This window comes from Pseudopodoces humilis, chromosome 13 (assembly GCF_049639895.1).
Source record: "Pseudopodoces humilis isolate 2021_Gansu_Grassland_sample_001 chromosome 13, ASM4963989v1, whole genome shotgun sequence".
Lineage (NCBI taxonomy): Eukaryota > Metazoa > Chordata > Aves > Passeriformes > Paridae > Pseudopodoces > Pseudopodoces humilis.
Genome location: NC_142212.1, coordinates 19,540,097 through 19,563,568, shown reverse-complemented (window position 1 = coordinate 19,563,568; position 23,472 = coordinate 19,540,097). Strand labels below are relative to the sequence as shown.

Here is a 23,472-nt window from a genome sequence, read left to right as displayed (position 1 = left end):
TCTACACCCTGGTAAGGGACATGTTCCACAAGCCTTGGTGCCAGGGAACAGCTCTGTGACACTTGGTGCTGAGCAGCTGCTGGGAGTGGCTGAGAACATCCTCATCCCAATGTTCTCTTTGTCAGGGACCCCCAGAGCTCACAAAGCATTCTCTTTTCTCTTGGGGGTTCCACTGGTTTGGCCACTGGGATGGATTTTGGCCATTGGGATGTCCCTGGGCTGGGGATGGCCAGTGGGAGCAGGGGCAGTGCAGGCACTGGTGTGACACCAGCTCTGAGGCCAGGGGACACTGGGCTGCCAGCTGGAAGCCTTGCACATGATTATTCTTGTGTTCAGCAGCAGAAAGGGGAGGATGGGGCAGAAACTGGACTCTGATATGCTCTGCTTCATTTTGTTAATGTGTTTCTTAATTAACTTTGCTAATGTGTTTCTTAGTATGAGTTTAAGTGCTTGAGAAGGATGCCTGGATCCTGTTCAGCCTAGGTAAGAACTATCCCCATTCTGTCACATAGTCTGGATTTTAATAAGCCAAGGAGTCTGTGTGCTCCACAGCAGAGCAGAGGTGACTTGAGAGACTTGTGGGTAATAATTCATATTCTGTAATAATGAGTATTCTCTAACTCTCCTTCCGGCTTCCCATCTGCCTTAGATTTTTCACCGAGTAGAAATTAAAGATTTTTATAGATCAGAATTCACGTTCTGCTTGGTCTCATAAAGGCCAAACATTTGCTGTAGGATGAGACACTTGGCCTGCTGTTGCACTGAAGGTGTGCAGGGACTTCCAGGGAGCTGAGGCCTTCCTGAGCAGGAACAAAAATACTGAATTAAATCCTGAATGTTTGGGTAGGCCCTCATCAGTCCAGGGGCCCATTGCGGTCTCAGCCTGGGGTATGTGGGCAGCCTTTTGTGGCAGGGGGAGATGTCTCATCCTGCAGCTCCAGTGGGATGGAAACACCATGGAAACACCACAGTGACTCTGGCTGCCCTCGGTGCTGCTGGAGCAGGGGCAAACACAAAGCACTGGGGCTTGGAATGGGCTGTCACTGTGGGCAGCTGTTCCAGAACCTTCCCGTAAAGGCTGAGTGCTGCCGGAGCCCAAAGGGTGAGGAGGAGACAGAGCCCTGGGAAAACTGGGATTTCCTCAGCTGGGAATTTGTAGGGAAGCAAGTTCAGGTTAGGACAGGCTGCAAGGCCAGAGCTGGGCTGCTGTGGGGCTTGAGGGGACAAAAGGGAGAACTCACTTCAACATCTGCATGAAAAATGCTGTGGGTATTATTTCACTAGTGCTTTGTTCCAAAACCAAGTAAGCATGGCACTTTGTGATGTGGTTTAGAGTGCTTGGTGGGATTCAAACACTGGACTCCATCTTGGAGGCTTTTCCCAATGTCAGTGAGTCTGTGATTTAAATTATTTGGAAAGAATCTATCAGCTGGTTGATAATTTGGACCTGTGCTTTCTGGATGTGACAAAAAGAAATATAGAGCCTGGAAGGCAACAAGAGTTTTGCGATGAAGGAAATTTCCCTAAAGCAGCTGATATGAAGCGAGGGACAAGTGTAGCTGAGATGTGGCATTAGGGAACAGACATAACTTTTTTTTAAAGCATTTTCTAATACAAATTAGTCCAAAGAAGTAATTTTAGTTGCAAGAGCCTAATTAAGCCCTGTGATGTGAACAGAAATAGCCAACCCAGAGCAGTAAATGAGGCCATTCTGGTGCTGAGAAGTGCGTTTGGCAGTGAGCTGACTGCAGGGAGAGCAGCGCAGCTGAGGGGGTGCGAGCCCTGGCTCAGGGGGCTGCCAGCTTGGATGTGTCACTGACTTGGGCTTCCCTTCCAGCAGGGCCTCAAATCCTCATCCTGACCCAGGCAAAAGGCAGAGCTAGGTCTGGTGAGGACTATGCACTAACTACTTGTAAGTGATGCTGTCAGGATGAGAAGAACCGAGCAGCTTTGGGCTGTATGGGCACAGCAAAACTAACAGTTTCTTTAGGGTTTAGACACTTCGAAGTTTGATTTCTACCCCACCACAGTTTTAGCAGTTGATTTTATTAAAAGATAGTTCAGAGACCATAACAGAAGTGAGATTTGTGGGAAAAGGTTAGAACCTCAGCACTACAGAACGTGGAGTTTGTAGGAACTATTTTCCTCTGCTTGCCCTCAATGCACTGTGGGGTTGGAGCTGGGTGAATTTTATCCAGAATTTGGGATTGAAGGTTTGTTTCTCCTTGTGATCCATTGCTGTTATGTCAGTGTTTGGGTTGGAAAGTCTCTTTTATGGAAAAACCCTCTTGGTGGTGGCAGCAGCTGGGTGCTGGGGAGCTTTGGAAGCTGCTGGAGGCTGACCCTGCCCGGCTGGGCTGGCAGCTCCTCCTGCCCAGGAGGTTCTGATCCGAGTCCAGCTGCCTGTTTACTTCCATGTTTTTATGGCAAGCACAGCAGCAGGTGTTGTGAGCATTTCAACAGCTTGCTGATCTCTTTGTGGCTAACAGCATCTCCTAGAGTGGGAGTCGGCAAATTCATTATTGAATCACTTCTTATGCCGTGACGATGAGCAGGTTCTGTTGTTGTGCTTCAGAAGCCAAAACACAATCTGAGAGTCCTTTTCATGTTCTTTTTGAGGGTTTGGGGTCCCTTTCTGTGTTGAATTATTTCAGTAAGGCTGGTGCCCAGCTAAGCCTCAATCTGAGTTTTGGGCTATGTTTCATGGACACAAAGCACAATGCATGGCTCATCCAGGCTTTGTTCCCTGCTCCTCAGATTTTCTTACATGGAAACTCCTGTTCTGGAACATCCAACAAAAATGAATTTCATTTATGATAATACATGCCCAGCACTCCAAATCCCAAGGGAAGGGATTATTAAACTTGCATTTCTTCGTTGCTAATGATTCTCCAAAGGTGATGAGATTAGTTATTTTAGGAGCACGAGGTAACTGTTGTTTTTATTAGTTCCTTGGCAGATGGTAGCTGGGTAATGAATGTGGAGGGAGTGGCAGTTCACAATCCCAGGAGCTCAAAAGAGAATTCTTGGTCTCCAGAGAGTGGAAATGGGCCTGCTCAGCATCTGTGAGAAGTTTCTGCTATCCATAGGAAATTCTTTTAGCCAGGAAACCACTGAATGATGAAAATTACTACTTTATTCTGCATTTCTCTGACTTCTCTAGGCTTCACAGAAAAGTAGTATTTTTTTTCTTAAAAAGGGAAAATGGTATTTATCAACTATAAAGTTGAGTGTGAGTTTCTTTTAGCTTTATTACCAGAGGAGCTTCTCTGGACAATGTCTGGAGTGATGAGCAATAGCGGGGTTTTTCCTAGTCAAATACTGAATTTAGTGGAGCTTCCACATATGGTAGGAAAATATCTGTACTCATTCTATTATATATATAATATATGTTGTATTCTATAATACTCATCCTATTTCTATTCTATAGGAATAGGAAAAAATAATTTACCTTTTCCCTTCCTCAGTCTGTTATTAACTTAATATTAATTTAGTTAATATCAATGTGTTTCCTACATGGAGGCCCAAAGAAGGGAGCCACAAAAACCTCTCTCCATGGTTTTCATTGTGTTGCTCCAAAGGAGCTCCAGTGCTTTGGAGCTCTCTTCACCCATGGAATCCTTCTGCTCTCTCCCTCCTCCTCAATTCCACTGTGGATTTTTCCCTGGGCTGGGGAATGCTCTCCATACTTCACAGGAGTTCCAGATACAGCTTTTTTCCAGCCACTTGCTGTAATTAAGGTGGAACACTATTTTCTTGGTGAATGGGAAGCTCAAATCCATTTTAAAAACATATTTCTGTAGCTTTCAGTATTGTTTTTGGGGCAGCATTATGGTTTGGCAGAGTTTATGGTCACTGAATGGCAGTTCCACTTCTTCCAGGGATTTTCTCTGTGTTGCTGGACAAGCCACTGTAGATGTTCTGAATCTGTAAAAAGATGATGCAGATTTACATTTATAAAACACAGTAAGGTCCTTTCAGAAGAGCAATGTGAGCTGCAAAGCAGCATTATGATGATTAAAAAAGATGATAATCATGAAAATGCCCATCTAGAAATAAAATTGAAAATAAACCCTTTGTGTGTGGGTTCAGAGAAGAGGATTTTTTGCTTAGTCTGGTGACTCCATTAGTTTAAAGACCACTTCCATGCAGCCAGCAAAGATTATGCCCCCAGAGCAGATGCAGAGTTTGGAGTCCTGCTGAGGTGAATCCTCTCCTCAGAGCTTGGGTTTGCTGGCAACAAAAAGAAGGAAACAGCTGGAGAAAGCTGTGAGAGGCTTTTGGGGGTAGGCTTCCTATAGATTATTCTCTTAATTGCTCCAGCTGAGCACACAAGAAGAAAGGCAGAGCCAGGGGAGGGGTCTTTATGAAAAAGGTCCTTTCTGGTAGCTGATTATTGCCCTTCTGACCAGTGTGCTGTTCAGGGTGAACTTGGCTTCTGCATCGCATCATTTAACAAATAAAAGCATCACAGCCATCTCCCCTTGCCACATTTCACTTTCTCGAGGTATATTGTGTTCTAATTCCTGCTGGGTAAGGAAAATATTAATCCAAACTCTAGGTGTAAGAAACTCATTACAGATTTCTATTTTTCATCTCTTTCAGTGGGACTGGGCAGCAGTTTTTTATCAGGCCAGAGGGAGCCTGAACTCGGACTGGCTTGTGCTTGGTGTCTGTAACCCCCAAAGACAGGAGGATTAATCAGATGTGGCTCATTATCTCTGAACACTTGGGGAATAATGAAAGGCAGGGACTCTCTGGCTGTAGCTGTTGAGGGTACTTGTTGCAAATAACAGAACACAACAATAATTCTCCAGGATGAAGCCCCTGTGATTTATTATGGTTGCATTTCTGTCTCTACAGAGCTGTCTCCTCCAGGCTCAGCTCTGTTTTGTGGTTGCTACTTCCTGAGTTTTAAAGTCCTCTAGATAATTAATAAAGTAATTGCATTCCAGCCAGGGTTCCTAGGGGAGGTATCCTGTTAGACACAGGCAAATAGCTGCTGATGAAGCTGTGAGATGTGGGCACCTGACTGGTCTCAGACCATCACAGAATGGTTTGGGTTGGAAGCTGTGGAGCTGCCCAGCCCTTGCTGAGCTTGTTCCAGCTTTTTCTCCAGGCTGCTGCCATCTCTCCTTGGTGCTGGCTGTACCTGGCAGCCGTGCCTCGAGCTGCAAACCAGCAAACAGACACCAAACCAAGTGCTTGCACAGAAACAGTTTTATCTTCTTTTATTTTACTGTGGGAAAGGGGTCCGATTTGGAATAAACACCCCAGTGACTGCTGGCCTTGTTCTCTGACACAGATGAATCAAGTCCATGTGTTTTTAGCACTGGTTCAGTCTGTTTTCACTAAGAAATCCAGCCCCCTCAAGAGATACTTGAGTGAAAATCCAATAGAGGTCTGGAAACTCTTTTTGCCCTCAGATGCAGGGAGAGTTTAGGGCTATACCAAGAAAAGCAGTTACAAAACTGAGGAAATCTGGTTTTTTTTTTTCCTTTCTCTCTGCTTTTAACTCATGGAATCATGTAAATGGTTTTATGCTTTTTCAGCACAAGAGGCTGCCTAAGCCATTGCAGAGAATGAATGATGTTTTGGGAATTGCTGAGTGTTTGCTGCTCCTCCTTTTACCACTTACTGAAGTTATAATAGCAGAAAGGACAGACTAAATGTGGCCCTTGCCAGGTGGGAAGTACAATATCCTAAGGAAAATTTGGAAATGTTTTAGCTGGGACTGTGGATTGAAAGAGGAAGTCCAAGGTGGCAGAAGAGAATTGCAGGTTTATCTGTGCACTGAATTAATTTTTCTGAGAAACTGGTAGGAAAGAAAAATCATATTATCCATCTGCTAAGGTACTGAAACAGAAATGGAGGGAGTGCTGACGTCTCCCAGACAGTTTGGTGGGTGACAGCACACTTCATCAGTGATAGGTGCAGTGTTCTGGGAGGCTCCTAATGCTTTCAGAGGGAGGGGTTGTTCAGTGATGGACTCTTTGCCTGGAAGCTCCTCTGGAGATTATTATTATTATTAGCTCTTAATAATTCCCTTCTAGATGATTAAAATATGTAGCTGGTAGTTGTGATAGCAGCTTTAATTGCCTCCACTGGATGAGAAGCTCCTAGGAGAGTGTGTGGGGAGGTGGGGCTGGGTCTGTGAGCTGCTTGCCTCCACCAGCACCCCAGAGCTGAGGAACAATGCTGTGGGACAATGGGGACAACCCTCAGAGTGAGCCAGGAGCCTTTGGCTGTGGATTGGGAAGGGGCTGAGATGGGCTCCAGCTCTCAGCAGTGCCTCCCTGCCTGCATTTGGCCATTTGGGATGGGGCTGTGCCTCCTGTGCTGCAGTCTCATGGGGATGGTCAGGAATCTGGGAGATGTTTTTTGGGGAGCAGGACATGAGTGATGCATTTCTGTACATAACCACAGTGGGTACAAATCCCTCTTCCCCTCTGCTCTGCCTGGTGCCTGTGCTGTGTATCTTTGGGACTGCTTTGTACAAATAGTTTACTCAGTGCTAAGAGTCCTGTATACACATCATTAATTTCTCCTAGTATGGGATTTGTGCTCAATTCTTTATTTTCCTGTAATAGCCAATAAATATTCTAAGCACCGTGCTAAGGAGTATTCTACAGAGTGAATTCTCAACCTTTTCTACTGAAGTTGTTCTACTTATTAGGGAAAACTCAGTCTTTGAGAGAGAAGTGATGGAAAAGAGTGATTATAGCCAGTGGGGTAGAGGACTCCCGGGATGGACAAAGTGAGATGGAGAGAGCCTGGATTCTAATTGTGTGTCTCCTGAATATTTATTTATGCAAAAAAGAACAGATGAGCAGGAGAAACAGAACAAGGTCTTCCTCTCAGGTATTCTGGAGCTCATCTTGGATGCTGAGCGATGGCAAGCACTAAGGAAGCATCAAAGCAGGGTGGGCTCTGGGGTGTTTTTTTGGGGGGTGTGTGACCCACCAGAGCTGCAGGAGAGGGGCACAGAGCCTGGGCTGAGCAAGGGTTCCCCTCTCCCAGCTGAGCTGAGGAGGCCACAGAGAGGAGGGAACTGGCCCAGGCATCGTCTTGGAGGCTTCTACCTGGGGACCTCAATCAGAGACTCACAGGATTGCTAGGGAAAGACTGTCACTGTTGGACATGAAATGATTCACACACAGTTTAATGTGTGATAGAAAAAGGAGAGTGATTTATTTTGTGGGTTTGGTATTTATAGATTTTTGATAACAACTAGGGATTGGATAGTTAGGTTATTTTTTTAACTACACTGGTTATGAGAATTGTTTATCAAAAGATTTTTTTTTTTAATGGAATGTATAAGCATCTATGTTTATAGTTACTTTCCTGGGAAAGTGGTTGGAAACTATGAAAACAAGATCAGAAGGTTTAATTCTCAGGGTGACAAAAGACCTGCAAGATCAAGTCCAGCCTTTGCCCCGATACCACCGTGTTCAATCAACACGTGCAGTGTGAAGCTGTGTGTGATGGATTTTTGAATGTTTCCAGGAATAGTGACTCTGCTGCTTCCCTGCAGAGCCAGGTTTCCTGGATTTCACAGGAGTGTGCTCAAAAGGTCCCTCTGGACAAAGTGGGTTTTTGACCTAGGAATTGTGGTTTCATCTAAACAAGAATTCCAGTGGAACACAAACTGCCTTTTAAAATCTGCCATCATTCAATTTAGGTTCCAGAACACTGGGCAAACCGAAACAACCTTGTTCTCCACCTGACCTGAGCTCAGAGATCACGTTCTGTAAGGATCAAGATGCCCCTGAGTGTTTCCCTCGATGTCTCTTCCCCTGGGGCAGCTGTTTGTGTGCGGGCAGAGCTGCAGGAGCTGTAAATCCGCTGCTGTGGAGGTGTGAGGGGTGCAGGAGAACAGAGCTTGGCTGAGTATTTCTGTGCTGAGACAGAAATATGGCAGCCTGAGGGAAAGCAACAACAGCTTTTTAAATCCCAGACTTTATTTAGAAGAGCCTGCAAGTATTCTCAGTTTGTCTGAAACCCTAAATCTGTGCCTCACTTAGCCCCAGCCCCCAGTGGGGGAATGGAGATCAGTTTACATAAGCTTTTGTCACTGAAATGTTAGATTGATGCACTGTAGTTAAATCAGATTTACGGAACACCATTAACTCTGAGAGAATGACCCAGAGGATATAAAGAAACTTCAGCTGAGGAAATATTTTATTTTAGTGTCTGGAGGAGTTTTACACCTGACAGACACTTGTACCCTTGTGCTGCTGAGAGTTACAGCAGTGGAGTAGAGTTAATGAGGTTGCTGGAGTGCATTTGAAATCCTGTGGCTGGAATTTGGCTGCAGAGAGCCAAGGTAACACCTCCCCACTGGAGCTGGGGCTCCAGAACTGGCAGGACTTGTTCCCTGGGCTGGGAACACCAAGTGTGCCTGGTGTCCTGCTCCCAGGGCCTTCAAAGCCTGAATTTCAGAACAGCACAGTTGGATTTAACAGCAGCTTTTATCATCTGCAGACACCAAACAGTCTCAAAGTAGCCTTGTACTGATGTGTGCAATCAAGGGAACCTGGTGTGATTTTACAGTGGAATACTTGTGAGCTGTGAGGGAGGAAAAGATCCTTCCCTGGTTTCTGTCTGGATGTGTCCCTGTAAACCAGGAGCTTGATAGGTCCCATCATCTTTCCTTCTCCTGACATCTGAAGCTGTGGGAGCTGATGAAAACTGGGATTATTTAAAAATATGTCAGGAAAGGGCCTTTCTTCTTTCTGTCTCACAGGCCAGAGTGATGCTGGTTATTCCCTTGTGGCAGCTGGGTCTGGAAACTGTGCCCAGGGGCTGTGGAATACCCTGAGCTCTGTGGGTTTTCAGGGCTCAACTGCTGTGTGCATGACTGTAAATTAATTATTGCATCTCAGGCAGTTCCCTGTTCAGCCAAATATCTTATCCTTCCATTTGTTTTCCAAATTGCCAAGGAAGTTACTGAGTGATGTTCTTCCTCTGGAGTAAAAATTACATAGAATTGGTGGAGCAGAACATACTATGGAGGAATTGTGATATACTGATATATATATTCATTCAAGACAGTTCTAAATCAAATAGGGTAAATTATTAAATTGCATCAAAAGAAGCTGTGAAATTTTATGAATAAAAAAAATCAGTGTAGAATGATTATAATCATGAGACAGTGACAGAAGCTGTTGTCATCATATACTGATAGTGTCCACGAAAGGCTAAAGATTAGAGAAGTTGCCAAAGCAGAAATTAGACTGCAATTATGGGTATATTGGCTGGGTTTGGGGCTGAAGATAAGATTTTAAATCTTACAAACCTCCGGGTATTTGCAGCAAAATAAATAACCTCATCTGAAAAGGCAAAGCAAATCTTGATTAATCCTGCATAGTGAACAGGACATGACTCAAGATACTGCTATGAGGTTTGTCATCATTTTATTCAAATGTGACCTCCTGGGAGAAGCAATAAATCCAGCACAGCAAAGCATTTAACTTAAAAAAAAAAAATCACCTAAGAGGCTGTTTAGACATAATTTTAAAGGAACAATGAGAGTATAATGCTTTCAAGCACAATGATTTAGAAAGGACACCAACAGCATCATTAGAAAATGAATGGAAAGAGAACAGAAGGAAAATGTAAAGGATACACATTCTGATTAATTTAAATTTAAAACCATAAGAAAAGCTGAAAAGAAATGTGAAATTGGAAACCTTAATGAAAAAAGGCAAAGAAAACACTCTGAAAATGAGGCTTTACCAGCTTGGCACTTGTGTTTTAACAGGTAATGGGTGGTAAAGGAGGAAACAATTATCCATGTCCCACTCCAGGGAAGGAATGTGACAGCAGAAGAGGAAGTGCAGGGTTTGCCTTGGCACACGGTGTGGGGAAGCTTGGGGAGGCTCTCAGCTCCTTTTCCTGTGGGAATAACCTCAAGAACTGTCACAATTGATGTGTCAGGAGGAGTTGGTCAAAACGGTCAATAAAGGAACCAAGTGACAGGAGCAGATGGCAGCATCCTTGGTGGAAAAAGGAACTCAAATGTGGGCTGTTAACTGTGGAGTAACCTGTCACTTAAATCAGCATCAGTGCTAGGAGACAAAAAGAAATGTCCTTTATGGGGAGGAGCAGGAGAGGGGATGTGGGAACCACAGGTGTGGCTGCTGTACCAGCTCACTGAGAGAGAATAAAGATTATTGCACACATATATAAGCACAGAATAGTAGGAAAATAAAACTTTCAAAGGTATTCATGCCTGGTAAATCAGATTTGTCTGAAGGAGTTAAGGGATGTGTGGATAAGAGTGGTCTAGTCAATATGTGTACATTAATTTTTCATAGCACTTTCAGCAAACACCCTTAAAAAAAACCACCTTTTTTTTATAGTGTAAAATGGATTAGTAACTTTGCTAGTAGATGGGAAAGATAAGGTAAGAATAAAAGTCTGAATTTGAATTGAGGAAGGTTTCCATGAGTCAGAGATCAATTTTTGGGTTTGTGCTGGTCACTTCATTTGTGGCTTGATCAGCTTCTTCCCTTATGTGCTCTGTCAGTTCCCAGGTGTTCATGTTAAGACCTGGTGGTGACTCTTGGAAAATGTTTTTTGGGTGTGATGCTGTTAATTTCAAAGTGTATTTTCTGTCACAACGAGTTGCCAACTTAAAGCTATTTTTAAATTATGTTTGTGGGCAGAGGGTAAACTGCTTCCCACCATTTCAGGGGATGAGCAGCTCTGGATTCCTGGTGTGGATGAGACATCTCCAGAAAGGTTTTCTTATTTGAGCACAAAGTATTTGAAGCAGCCAAACCAGCCCAAGTATTTTCAGCTGTGCTGGAAGAACACAAATGAGAACTTTGCTTCTATTAAAGGAAACTGTGTTTCACAGGAGCAAAACATGTCCCAGCTGTTTCTGTTCCTTCCAGCTTTCCCTGATGCCTTCAGTTTTAGCTTTGTGTTTTTCACATTGTGTGCTGCCCAGGTGTGCAGCTCTGAGCTCCATGTTCAGTGTCAGTGAGCTCTCTTCACAGAGCAGGCAGACACAACATTTCCTTTTCCAGCTTGGGACCAAGGGCAGACTTTACAAGTTCCAGGCACAGAAGCAGAACAATGCTGGGCTGAGGAGAGAAAACAAGGATGGGGATTAATAACCTGGAGCAGTGATTAGACAATTAACCCTGATGTGCACCAAAACTTATAAAAGAGTGAAATTTGTGATCAGTTGTGCATTTTGTGACCGTTTTTGTTCCATCCTGGGTGCAGCCCTGGCCAGGTTCCTGTACTGCTCAGGGTCCTTTAAAGCCTTTCAGGAAATCCCAGCTTTATTCTGAGCTCTGTCCAGCCTCTGTTCCAGGTCAGCCCTCTCCAGGCATCGTCTCCTTCAGCTCAGAGTGGCACACACTGTGTGGGGACTGAATTACCTGGTGGCTCTGGCTGTGCCCTGTCCCTCCTGGGGCAGGGAGGGGTGGCAGTGCCACGCTGGCAGTGCTGGCTGTCCCTGCTGCTCCCAAAGCTCTGCACAAAAAGAGGAATTTCCATGTAACAGCACAGGGAGGGTGTCAGAGCAGCAGAACTGGGCAGTGAAACAGGGAATACACAGCTCCTCACCTGGGTCACTGCACTGCTGCCTGCACTCTGTAACCACCACACAATCAGCAGTGCTGCTGCCTGCTGTCACCTCCTGGCCCTGGAAACAGGAATGTTGTGACAAACTGTGTGTGTTAAGGCGTGAAAAGCTATTTTTAGCTCTCCACCTGGAATAAAACACCTCGTTTGAGTGTGGCAGGCTAAATATTTTCTGACACTGTAGTGAACAGCCTGGTTGACAGAAGGATTGTGGTGCTATTAATAGACCTGTGCCTCTTTCTCAGGAAGTTTTAGGCACCTTTGTTTGAAGCTGTGGAAATTCATACCTGAAAGGCAGAAGGTTTAGATGAGATGTTGGGAGGGAATCCTCATCTGGCAGGGTGGGGAGGGGCTGGGATGGAATTCCCAGAGCAGCTGGGGCTGTCCCTGGATCCCTGGCAGTGCCCAAGGCCAGGCTGGACATTGTGGACAGCCTGGGACAATGGAAGGTGTCCCTGCCATGGCAGGGGACACTGGGGGGGCTCTGAGGTCCCTCCCAAGCCACCCTGGGATTCTGTAATTAATTTGAAGGGATGCCACATCTGGCAGCTCTGAAGTGAGCTCGGAGCTTCTGTTCATTCCCCCTGGATTTGCTGCCAGCCCAGGCTCTGGTGTGCAGGGGAGGCAGGGATGGGATGCTCTGGGCTCTGCTCCCCTGGAGCAGCAGCAGGGCAGGCACCACAGGAGGAGGAGGAGGAGGCAGGCACTGCAGCCCTGTGGGGCTGGCAGGCAGAGCACAGGGACAGAAAATCACCGCAAGTTCCCTTTAAGTAACTCTGGCCCAACTCATGAAATCTGTCAAAGGTTTGTCCTTGAACATTTAAATCTCCTCGGAGATGAAGACTTCATTGTGCTACACACAGATGTGTTTTCTGGCTTTCAGGGTTTGTCCTTGTGTCTTCAGCAGCGTGCTGAACAGCAATGTGAGAGCTCTTGATTATCAGCATGTCCCTTGGTCCTGCTGTTGCCTTTATATAGCCTTCTTTTCCTGGTATTTGTTACTAAAATATGCTTTGGTTTAATTAAAAAAAAAAAAACTTATTTTTTGTTCTTGGCCACTTCAGCCACAGAATCCTAACATCCAGTTCTAGTTTATTGCTGTCAATGATCTCTGTGCCTTTTCTTTTTCACCATTAAAAGAATTAGAAAAAAGAAAGGAATGTGTTTTTAGCTGAAGTCATATGTCCAGTCTTTGCAAGTTATCCTGTATTTTTTTCTATCATAAAAAGTTGATGGTTAATCCTGTAATATTTTCAGATTTCCTGGATCCCTGCTCTGAAGCAGTGTAGCTCTGTATGTACATACAATTGAATTTAGAACTGGGAAAACTTGGTGTTAAGTGAAGGAGACTCGGGCAGTGTAAAAGCAGAAGCAGTGTTCTCTGGAGCGATGGATTTTGTGTACAATCACTGCAAGATGTCGCATTTTGTATTCCAGTTCTTTATTAAAATCATTTTCCTTGCTTGCTTAGGGCTAAATTTGACTATCCCCACTTCATGGAGACATGCTCCCAGTGCAGGCTAAGCAGGGGAAAAAACCCAATGGTACATGCTAAAAATGGGATATTAAGCCATATGACTAATTTTAGTTTTGAAAGTCTTTTTTTTTTGCTTTTGTGGCATAAGAGGCTTATTTTACCTGACTCCAGGCTTCCCACACAAAGCTAAGTGAGCACAGTGTGGAACAGCTTATTTTAAGGTGGAAAAAGTCATTAGCTGTCTCCTGCTAAGACCTTGTATTGAGAAAGGCAAATTATAACTCACTGTAGTTTAGCATGAAGGGAGAGGTAAATTTTTGTTGATGATTTTACTGTTTCCTGCTTGGAGCTCTCAGCCTTGTGAGCTGAGCATGGTCCTTGGCCTGATGGGGCAGACAGGGATGGGGCAGGAGCAGAACTCCAAGCAGGAACTTGTTAGAAAAATCAAACACTGTTTTCTCATTTCCTTGCAGCAGCTGAACCTCTTTAGCAGAAGCACCTTGCAGGCAGCTTCAGGCTGAGAACACAAAATGCCAGGAATTTCAGGGTCTCTGAAAGGATCTGTGCCTGCCTGAGCAAGTGAGGGGTTCCTTGTGGCCTGAGGAAATAGCTCAGGATGCAGTTTCAGGGATAATATCCCGCTACGATTAATGGCTCTATTGTTTTTTACACTCTCTCTCCTAGTTATAAATGTTTCAGTGCTTCTGGGAATATTTCATAGGAGTAATGTCCATAGATTTTATTAGGTTAAATGTATATTTGTCCAGCACAGCAGAAGTAATTAGAAATGGATGCTTGAGAAAATGACTTGTGACTCTTGAGAAGTTTTCATGCAAGAAGGAAGATTTTACTCATGATTTCAATTGCAACCATGAATTTTTTGCCACTGTCACTCGTTATGTTCATAAATGTGTCATTAAGGGCTCCTGACTGCTCTGAGAGCAGAATTCAGAATCCAGTTATTTATTCTCAGAGCCTCTGTGTTTGTTTTGGCTCCTGTGCTGCTTTTCCAGACATCCCTGTGTGTCCTGCTGCAGAGCAAGGGGACATTCCTCTTCTGTGGGGCAGGACAGAGGAGCTCTAGGATGTACAGAATTAATCATGGCATGTTGAATGTTGGCAGGAACCTTAAAGCCCATCCAACCCCACCCCATGCCAAGGGCAGGGACACCTTCCCCTGTCCCACATTGCCCAAGGCCTCGTCCAACCTGGCCTGGAGGAAACCTGAGCGTGAATTTGGGAACCTGTTCCTGCTGGCAGCTGCTGGAAACCAAACTACAACTGCAGACAGAGCTGTAATTAAGCCCTAGGTTTGGAATGTATTGGGTTATATATATATATATGTGTGTGTGTCTGTATATATATATATTTATTTTGGGACTCTGTGCTCTTCCTGCTTGGAGAACAGGCAAAAGTGCTGCTGGTGTTTCACCTGGTCAGGACACACAGATGGATCTCAAGTTGGAAGAACAGCCAAGCATCTTTTTGTTGAATTAGCACTTGTTATTTAAATGGGAAACAATAGCTTTTCTTCGCAAGGGGTGCTGCCAGGACTCTGTGCCTTGTACAGCACTAAGATTACAACCAGCACACTGTAATACACAATGTAAGTATATTTTCATAAAATAAATTATTGGCTTCTTTAACTGTAACCTGAATAGGAACAATATATGGTTATGCCTTTTAAGCATTTCTTAACAAGGCCTTTTTTGAGCAGTCACTGGAGCAGCAATTGGTGATATAAACGAGGGCATTAGCACCCAGACCACAGTAACAGCATCATTAAAATGCAGCTTCTGAGGTGCACTACTTTAAATTTGCCTCATTATATGTGCAATTAGGGAACAAACAATAAAATGGCCAAAATTTTTCTGCAATTTCTTATCCTAAATGCCTTTTTTAAAGCTTAATTAATGTTAAAGGGAAAAAAAGGAGAAAGTGGTGGGCTCTGCAAGTTTAACAAGCAGAGCCATCCTTTGGAGTGATGGATGAGCACTGCCTGCACACAGCCCTGAGTTCCTGTTTGCTGTGGCAGGGAAAAATGGGCTTTTAGATCCTGCCTGTGCTTCATCCCCCTCACTAGAGTAAGGAGAGACAGATCCTGCCCTGGCCAGAGCAGTGTTCCCATTCCCCCAGGACAACAGGAGCAGAGCTCTGGAGGTGGAGCTGCACCTCGGTTCTGCTCAGATAAGATGTTAATTAAGATAGCAATCAGACTAAAGGTTTGATTGTAATATATCTACACTGCTCTTTGTGTGTGTGTTTGTAATCCATCATTTTGGTTCAGCTGGACACATCCATTAGCTGTGGAAAACCAGCAGGAGGCTGTGGTCTGGAGCCAGAGCTGCTCCAGCAAGGAGAAATGGGGAAAGTCTCTTTCCTTTCATCCAGATCTGCTAATCCTCTCAACATTCACTTGGAATGCCACTGCACATGTTCCAGTATAGATATTTTGATGTTATTTATTGCTGGTAACTGTTGTTTGAATAGAAACTGGATTTGCATTGCTTGAGGAGCATCCTGGAAAGAACAGGACAAGGATAACTGTGGCATCTAACGAGGAGAAATCCATGTGGGAAGTGGGATATTACTTAAAAGCTGGTGGCTCTGGAAATCATCTGGAATGATGGTGTGGTTTGGGACAGGAAGCAGATGATACTGGGATGATTGGAACTGCAAAAAGGAATTTAAGGTAGAGCACAAACAAGTGGCAAAGGTAAAACTGAGCCATAGGATGGTTAATGCTGCTGATGGAAAAGGCCTGAGGAAGATTGGATAGTTGGAAATACTTGAGAAATGTTCCCTGTGTAATTAAAAAGATGACCCAGGTACATTCTTTTTGAAGTGATGGAGAAACTTGGGTGATTTCTTTGCAGATAGCAAGGTAAATTTATTTTTCCAGCCAGTCGTTTTTCCAGGAGATTTTTATCTGGTAATTGTGTTTGTCTGCAGTGTGCAGATTGATGGGGAACTGATCCTGCTTTTCCTGAGAGCTCTGCCAGGGTCACGGTGTTGGAAGGTGTGACTGACACACTGGTTTTTCAGGTGTTGCCTTCAGGAACTCCCCCTCCCCAAAACTAAGACACCAGAGAGATGAAACAGCAGGTGAGTTGCAAATATTAAAAAATACTCAGAATATCAAGCAGCCCTGCAGCATTGTGAGATATTTTCAGTGCTTGATTAACTATCCAGACATATCTAAATCTTCAGGAATGAATATACAAAACTCTTTGTAACCCTTCAAGTACAGAATGAGGACTGTGGAGAAGGAGCCATTAAAATTACATGGACAGAAATACCTCCTTGCCATGGCAAGGGTTTGATAATTTTGTTTCTTTGCTGAAGGGGAAAGAAATCAACCAACGGATGTAGGCTCAGGTACTAACTTTAAATTAGCTTAACTTGCTGATGCCTTAAGACTGGGGATTAGTGAATTTAATTATGGGAGCCAGGAAGCACATTTAGATAACATTGGGCCTTAAACTAAAACCCACAAAGCAATGAAATTAAACTCAGTGTTTGTGTTCCATCTTTATAATGTCCTTTTCTTACAGTGCTGTGTCACAGGAGGCCTTTCCTGCCCCACCTGCCCCTTGGTGAGAGCTTTTGGGGACTTTTTTAAAATGAAAAAGTGACCTTTATGAGCTTTTCCTGGTTTCTTTGGCTGTCACAATGCACATGGACTAAAATCTGGTTTGCCTGGTGGTGGTGCAGCTGCTGTGGTCATGGTCAGGTCATCTTATTCTGCTTTTGTTACAGCCCAAGTCCAACTTGAGTAGTTTTGTGAGGGCTTCAGCAAAGGATATTTAACTTTCTGCTGAAGACAGGTTGTTAGGTTGATGCTGACAGAATGTGTGAGGAAAATCAGATTTCATTCTTGCTTTGCTTCTACCCCTCCTGCTCAACCTGGTCTGCTGTTCATTACTGGGGTTTGCATCTGGGATTGGTGTTCACTCCATGTTTTTTAAGAGAGACTCAAGATTAAGCCACTCCAAGATCACTTTTACAAAAAGTTCCAATTCTGAGTCTATTTGCTGATGAATTATACAATATTGACCTGCCTCTCTCTGGCACAGGATGATGGTTTTTCCTTTCACTCATCTGTATTCAAGTCACACATCCCTAAATCACATTTAGGGATCTCTTAAGTCTTCTTCTGGTTGAGTTGTGACATCAGAAATTAGAGACACTTGGGACTGTCCCAGCTCCATGGGGAATGGGACATTAGCTGGACATCTGACCTCACAAAGGTTCAGAGCCAGTGTTGGTCTCCTTTGTCTTCCCACGAGGAATTTTTCAAAAACCTCTTTTCCCCATGTTGTTTGCTGAAGTTGTATTTTTATTCTCTTCTCAACATCCATCTCTTTTTACAATCTGTTTAAAAGAACTTCTTATTCCAATAAACATTTTATTCCCTTTCTGGCTGGTGGCTTTCCAGGACCTCATGGAAACTACAAAATATGCAACTTTATTCTCTTGGTATGCAAATTTATTCTGTTTTCACTGCGTATTTCAATGTAATTCGCTTGATTTTTGTTTCATTTTGTTCCAGATAATTAAAAAGTGTAGACTAGTTTAGGTGGATGGTACAAAAACACTTGGGTCATTCAAAAAATTAATTAGTCAGCCTGGCAGGGAGTGCAGGGGAGAGAAGGGATCATCCCCTGCTGGGCCAAATGGCTTTGATCCTTCTAGAAGCACTCCTGATCCTCCCTGTGTGTTAAACAGTGCAGTTCCAGACTGAGCCTGGTTTGGGATGCCCCTGCTTCTGGGACAGGGCAATTTGGGAATGAAAACATTTTACTTTCTAATTAACAAGTAAGAAAAATAATAATAAATATACAAATAAAAATAATAAATGAAAATATTTTTATTTAATTTATTTACTATTATTTATTTAATCATTTAATTAAATTTTACTAAAATTTAATAAAAAATATAAATTCACATTCAAAGCATAGTTTTCCTATATTTTGCAGCCTGTGTTTCACCATTTAAATGCTGGCTACCAGAGCAGGTTGGGTGGTCAGGCTCTTACCTGCTCCATCAGCACAAAGCTGGCCCATTTACCTCCAGCTGGCCAATTTGTGTCAGGATCTTTTTGAGTCCTTGAATGTTTGGCTGAAGGGGTCTCATTTTGAGCACTGCAGACATTCCCTTGCACTGTGCTGGTGGCTATTTTGGGGTTTGGTTTTTAGCTGTATCCCTTGGAAATGCGCTGGTTAAAAGCCTGGGAAATGAATCCCAGAGTGGTTTGGCTTGGAAGGGATCTTAAGGACAATCTTGTTCCAGCTCCGTGCCACAAGCAGGGACGCCTTCCACTAGTCCAGGGTGCTCAAAACCAGTTTCCCTGCTGCTGTGTGAACTTTGGGATCATCCTGTGCATCAGAAATCCTTCAGGACTGCTTCCTTAAATTGGAACTCCCGTGTATGTCTCCCCTAGGATGGCCTGTTCTAGAGCAGACCTTCCAGCTCCCTTTTTCCTTTGTAAATTCTGTGCTCTCAGGCATTGGAAGCTGCTGCTATTTTTGCCGCATTTGTGAAGGGTAAGGTTGACTTTGAGCAGTGTTGTCCCCGCTGTGTTTAGCCCATCCTGCTGAGTGCTTTTTGGAGTGCTGGCTGAGGTGGCACCTCTGGCAGGTGTCACTCCCCAGCTGCTCCTGCAGGAGATGCCTGAGCAGTTCAGAACCAGGCAGACACCTCCAGCTGTGTCCTCCAAACACCTCCCAGCCCCTGGAGCTCCAGGGTGGGGTGTACCTGGCACCTGCAGTGACAGCAGAGGGAACAGCTTCTCCTGGCTGTAGAGAACCCCTCCTTCTGCCCATCACCACCACCCCCTGTGCCTCTGCTGTCCTTCCCCTGCTGCCAGGCTCCTCAGCCCACATCCCCCAGCCTTTTTGCTCCACTTTAAGGGGGTTATTTATTGATCTGCTTTTGGCACTTGGTAAAATGCCAGTTTTTAGTATTTAGTATTAGCTACTGGCCTCGTTTTATTGCAGCCTTATAAAGTTTTGTTGTTCCTCTTCAGTGCTGAGAATGTGTAAATGTTTCTCTTAGAATGGCTTGGATATTTTGAGATTTTCTGCTTTAACCCTTAAAACTCATTGTGAGAGATTGCTTCTTGCAGTGTTGGAAATGTTTTAAAAGCCTCTGGCCTGTCTTGGAGCAGTGCTGGGAGGGGAGGGCAGGAGAGGTGTGATGGCATTCAGAATTCCTGCAGATAAGAGTTTAATAACAAAAAAATACCAGCCCCAAAAATTCTTACCCAACTCTTGTTTTCTAGAATGTTGCAACAAAACAGAATATTTTAGAAAGCAGAGTATTTTTCTTATTAATATCTTGCTGCTAATTAACCTTGTAGTGAGGGAAAGCATCAGGAGAACAGGAGCAGGAGAACATCTGGCCTGGGAATTGTTTTCCTGCCACAGAAGTGCTGGAGAGCACTACAGGGTTTTTGGAGAAGTGGAGGCAGATGTGGGGAGAGGTGCAGGGCCCATTAAAAGTCAGTTTTCCTGGGATATTGCTGTGCCACGTGCAGGTGGCTGGGTATTGATCAACACAATCTGTACAGAATGTTTTAGTAACTTTGCAGACCCTCGTTGCTATAAACAGGTTTGTTCTTAAGGAATCTCTTGGAAGAATTCCAGCAGGATCACCTTCAGGGCTGGCACATGACTCGACAGTTCTTACAGATGAGAGCTGTGAGAATATTTTGTGATTAGTTAAATATCATGTAATTTTAATTAGCCCAGCTATTCTCCATCCGTTTTCTTGGCATTTAGTTTTCATTATCTTTACCATGGAATTGTCCTTTACATTTTTATTGTCTCCTTGTTTACCCAGTGAGGCTGATTAATCCTTATTTTGGTGAGAACACTCCTGCAGAACTGTACAGAATTTTTCCTGTTGCAGCTTAGTCCTGTTGCTGCCAACTTCCCCCTCTTTAGCCTGACCTGTTCCTTGATGAAATGACATATTTATGATTTTAAGACCCTAGAAAGCAGTGGTAGTAATGGTGTGTGACCTCTGTGTCACAAAAGCTGTTACCTTTTACTGGGTGAAATAATTGCTTTGCTTATGTTCTGCTGGAAAACTGCCACGTTGTATGGATCAAAAATTACTACAGAAATGAAAAAGGCTTGAAAACAACTATTTAAATAAAGTAAGCTGTTATTCATTATTTAAACTTTGGGTTTGAGCTTGCTGTCATTATATATGGCTTAGCTGACTTTCATAATGCCAAATTGGGTAATAAAAGATTGAGCAGGTGGCAAGAGCATAAACCCCAGGAGACAGAAGTAGGTTTGTGACCATGTTGAGAGGAAATTGTCTACTTGAATTTAGTTCTGATTGTGTCTGACAACTTTTTATACCCAGTTACAAGGTTTTGGTGCCAGTTTTACTTACAGAGAGCTGGGTTTTATTTAACTCTGTGTTGGTAACAGGGAGACCTGGCTGCAGCATCCAGAAATTCTCCAGAGTGTGGATTGTCCCAAAGAGCTAAAGAAACTAATAGGATAACCTCATCCATATCCTTTCTGCCCTTGGAGTAAGATAATATGGAGGACTTTGACTTTAATAAACGATGTAATTATTATTTGCGGTGAGTTGCAGCTGCTATTAAAATTCCAGTCTAATTCAGCTCCCATATATCCAGGAGCAGAGCAAGTCAGGAGGCTCTGTGCCCATTCCTGTCTTGTGATGCTCCATATTTCTCCTGGTGAAGATAATTGTGAATTTGGTGTGGGTTTTCCTGCTGAAGGCTGGCACAGAGCGGCCTCAGCAGCACATGGGGAAACCAGAGGTTTCTGCTTTACTTTTGTTTGAGGCATTTCCCTTATCTCCAGCCCCTGCAGTCCTGCCACAATGGCTCTGGAATTCTTTGTGCAGCGAATCCTGGCAGCAGATCTGACACCAGCCTTTTCATTCCTCACCTTCTGTGGCACAATCTGAGAGCCCCAGAGCAGAGGGGCTGGCTGATGCACAGCAGCAGCTTTCAGCTGGCTCTGAGCAGATGGGAGCAGGAAATGAGGAGCAGTGACAAAGATTGCATGTGTTGGATTCTTTGTCATAAATTCATCTGAATGCTGAGTTGCTGTGTGCATGCACAGAATCAACCCTTGTCTCATTTCAGGAGCACAATTTGTTTTATGTTTGGCATCTCTATAGCCTTTGGCTTGTCCCCTGTGGCAGTAGGAATAGAATGTAATTTTTTATAGAGCTGGGTTTGCTTTTGTGTGTTTCTTTGCAGCAATTAGGTGCTTTACTTTCTTATCTCCTAAGAAGTTGTTCCTAGTTCTCTCTTGTTTAATCCATGCTGCTCTGCTGCAAATGTTATCACTGCTGTTCTGAGGCAAGGAAGGAGTTTCACTGGTAGTGTGATATAAAGGGTGAGAGACCAAACCACTTATTTCACTTTTGCATGGTGTTACACCTGGATCAGGTAAAGCACGAGCCTCAGGACCAGCTGCTGGGTGTCCAGGCATCACTGCCCTGAAGTTTGGGTTGATTCCCAAGGCCATGCCAAATTCTTGTGCCTTCCACAACTGCTTGGTGTGGAGGTGGCACAACCGGAATGAGAGGTAGTGCTGATCAAGGTCAAGAGAAAAGAGCTCTCACTCTGTGTATTGCAAGCAGCAAATTGTAGAATTGGAAAGAAAAGTTGTGACCATAGAAGAAAACAAAAGAGAATATGAATTAGGGGTAGTGTCTGCTGGCAGCTGTGGACTGGGTGGTCAGGCACGGAACAAGGTGCCTCTGCAAGGGTTTAAGATGGATGTGGCACCTGGGGACATGGTTTAGGGGTGGTGATGGTGGGACTGGATGATCCTGAGGGTCTCCTCCAACGCTGCTGATTCTGTGATAATTACCTAAATAGCAGTATTTGCCCAAAATCATCTAACTGGCCAAAGCAGCTCACCTGAGTTGTGCCCCTCTAGAGCTGGCACTGGGGGTTGTGCTGATGGGGCACCTCTGTCCCTTCTGTGACTTCTGGAAATGCCCTCAGGGGCTTGGAAAGCCAGGAATTGACACCACGGGGCACCTTCAGGGCTCTGGTCCCCCTGGCCCTGGGGACAGTGGTGGCCTGGAGTGGCCAGCTGGCCAAGGCTCTGGGAGTGTCCTGCAGGCTGCCTCAGGAAATCCAGCTGATAATAAACAAGCACAATTTGTTCAGAACCCATTAATTCTCCATTTGCTCGCTACAAAGTGAAGAATATTACACAATGTGACCAAATATTCATACAAATAAGATCTTAAATTGTTTTTCTCCTTATGCCACCTGTTCTAGCAGCTAAGCTAATACAGGATTTGATCTTGTATTATTAGTTGGAAATGGAAACAAATGAGACAGAGCTGCGTGGCAGTGTTTTCATTCCCTGCCATCCATCCCACAGCAGGTCTCTATTAGTCAGGAGCTGGGGCACTGCAGGCAGGGCTGCTGCCTCTCATGCTTGTGGGCAAATGTTTGCCTTGGCGCTCATTGATCCTGGGAAATGGTAATGGAACTGAGGCTGTGCCTGTTCCTGGGACTGTTTACTTTAAGTTTGCAGAGGCTGATTGAACCTGAAGATAAACAGCATCATATTTCCAGTAGAACTATTGGATTCATAAATCCTCAGTTATTTTTGCTCTTAAATTTTCATGTTCTGTAAAGAAAAGATGGGAGATGGGGTAAGCAAAATGTGGAACAACTTGTTCAATCATCAACAGCTTGTTCAATCAGTTTCCACAGGTTTTCCTAGGATGGAATAATCCTTTCTCCCAGTAATTTACACACCTCCATTGTGTGAGACTCCCATGTACCAGCCTGGGGATATTACTTTAAGGTGCAGAATTACTGTCAGAATAATTTGAGATACAAAGAAGACATTTCTTTTCCAACACAAAAATCAAGACGTTGCACCGAGGGGTTACTGGAGGTTTCACTGTAGGTTTAATTACCAAGTTGATAATTTTCTTGTCACCTGTTGCTGGTACATTCCTGACTCAGCCCATCAGCAGCTGCTGCCTGTACTGGGTGCAAAATTATTTAAGGGTTGATGCTGGGAAACCCCTCCAAACATACACCTGTGTGTAACTGCTGAGTACTGAAGCAAAACATTTCACAAACCCCTGTCACTGAGGGTTTGGCTCTTAGCAGGGGTTACAGACAGCCTTCCAACAAGTTGGAGAGTTGGGCATGAACTCTGTGAGCAGCTGGGACTGATGACTGTAAAATTCAGCAATTAATTCCTGTAGAACCACAAGGACAGAAAGATCTGAACAGTTCTGTGTGAGAAGCTGGAGCTGGGTCACGTTTCCAGGCCAGTGTTTTGTAGGGAAACTTGTAAGCACAGCCTGGGTTGGTTTAGAAATCCCCAGCCTGGTGTGGAGTGAGGTTTGAATTGTTGTGC

General features: G+C 44.2%; 1 long non-coding RNA gene across 1 annotated transcript in view; it reads left to right on the top strand.

Moving 5' to 3' along the window:
* The window catches only part of LOC148183245 (uncharacterized), a 31,936-nt gene extending 15,176 nt beyond the window's left edge, over positions 1 to 16,760 (top strand). The window contains exons 2-3 of the long non-coding RNA XR_015773715.1: positions 16,124 to 16,183; positions 16,633 to 16,760. This is a non-coding gene — a long non-coding RNA (uncharacterized LOC148183245). The remainder of the gene's footprint in view (positions 1 to 16,123; positions 16,184 to 16,632) is intronic.
* The last annotated feature ends 6,712 nt before the right edge of the window (positions 16,761 to 23,472 follow it).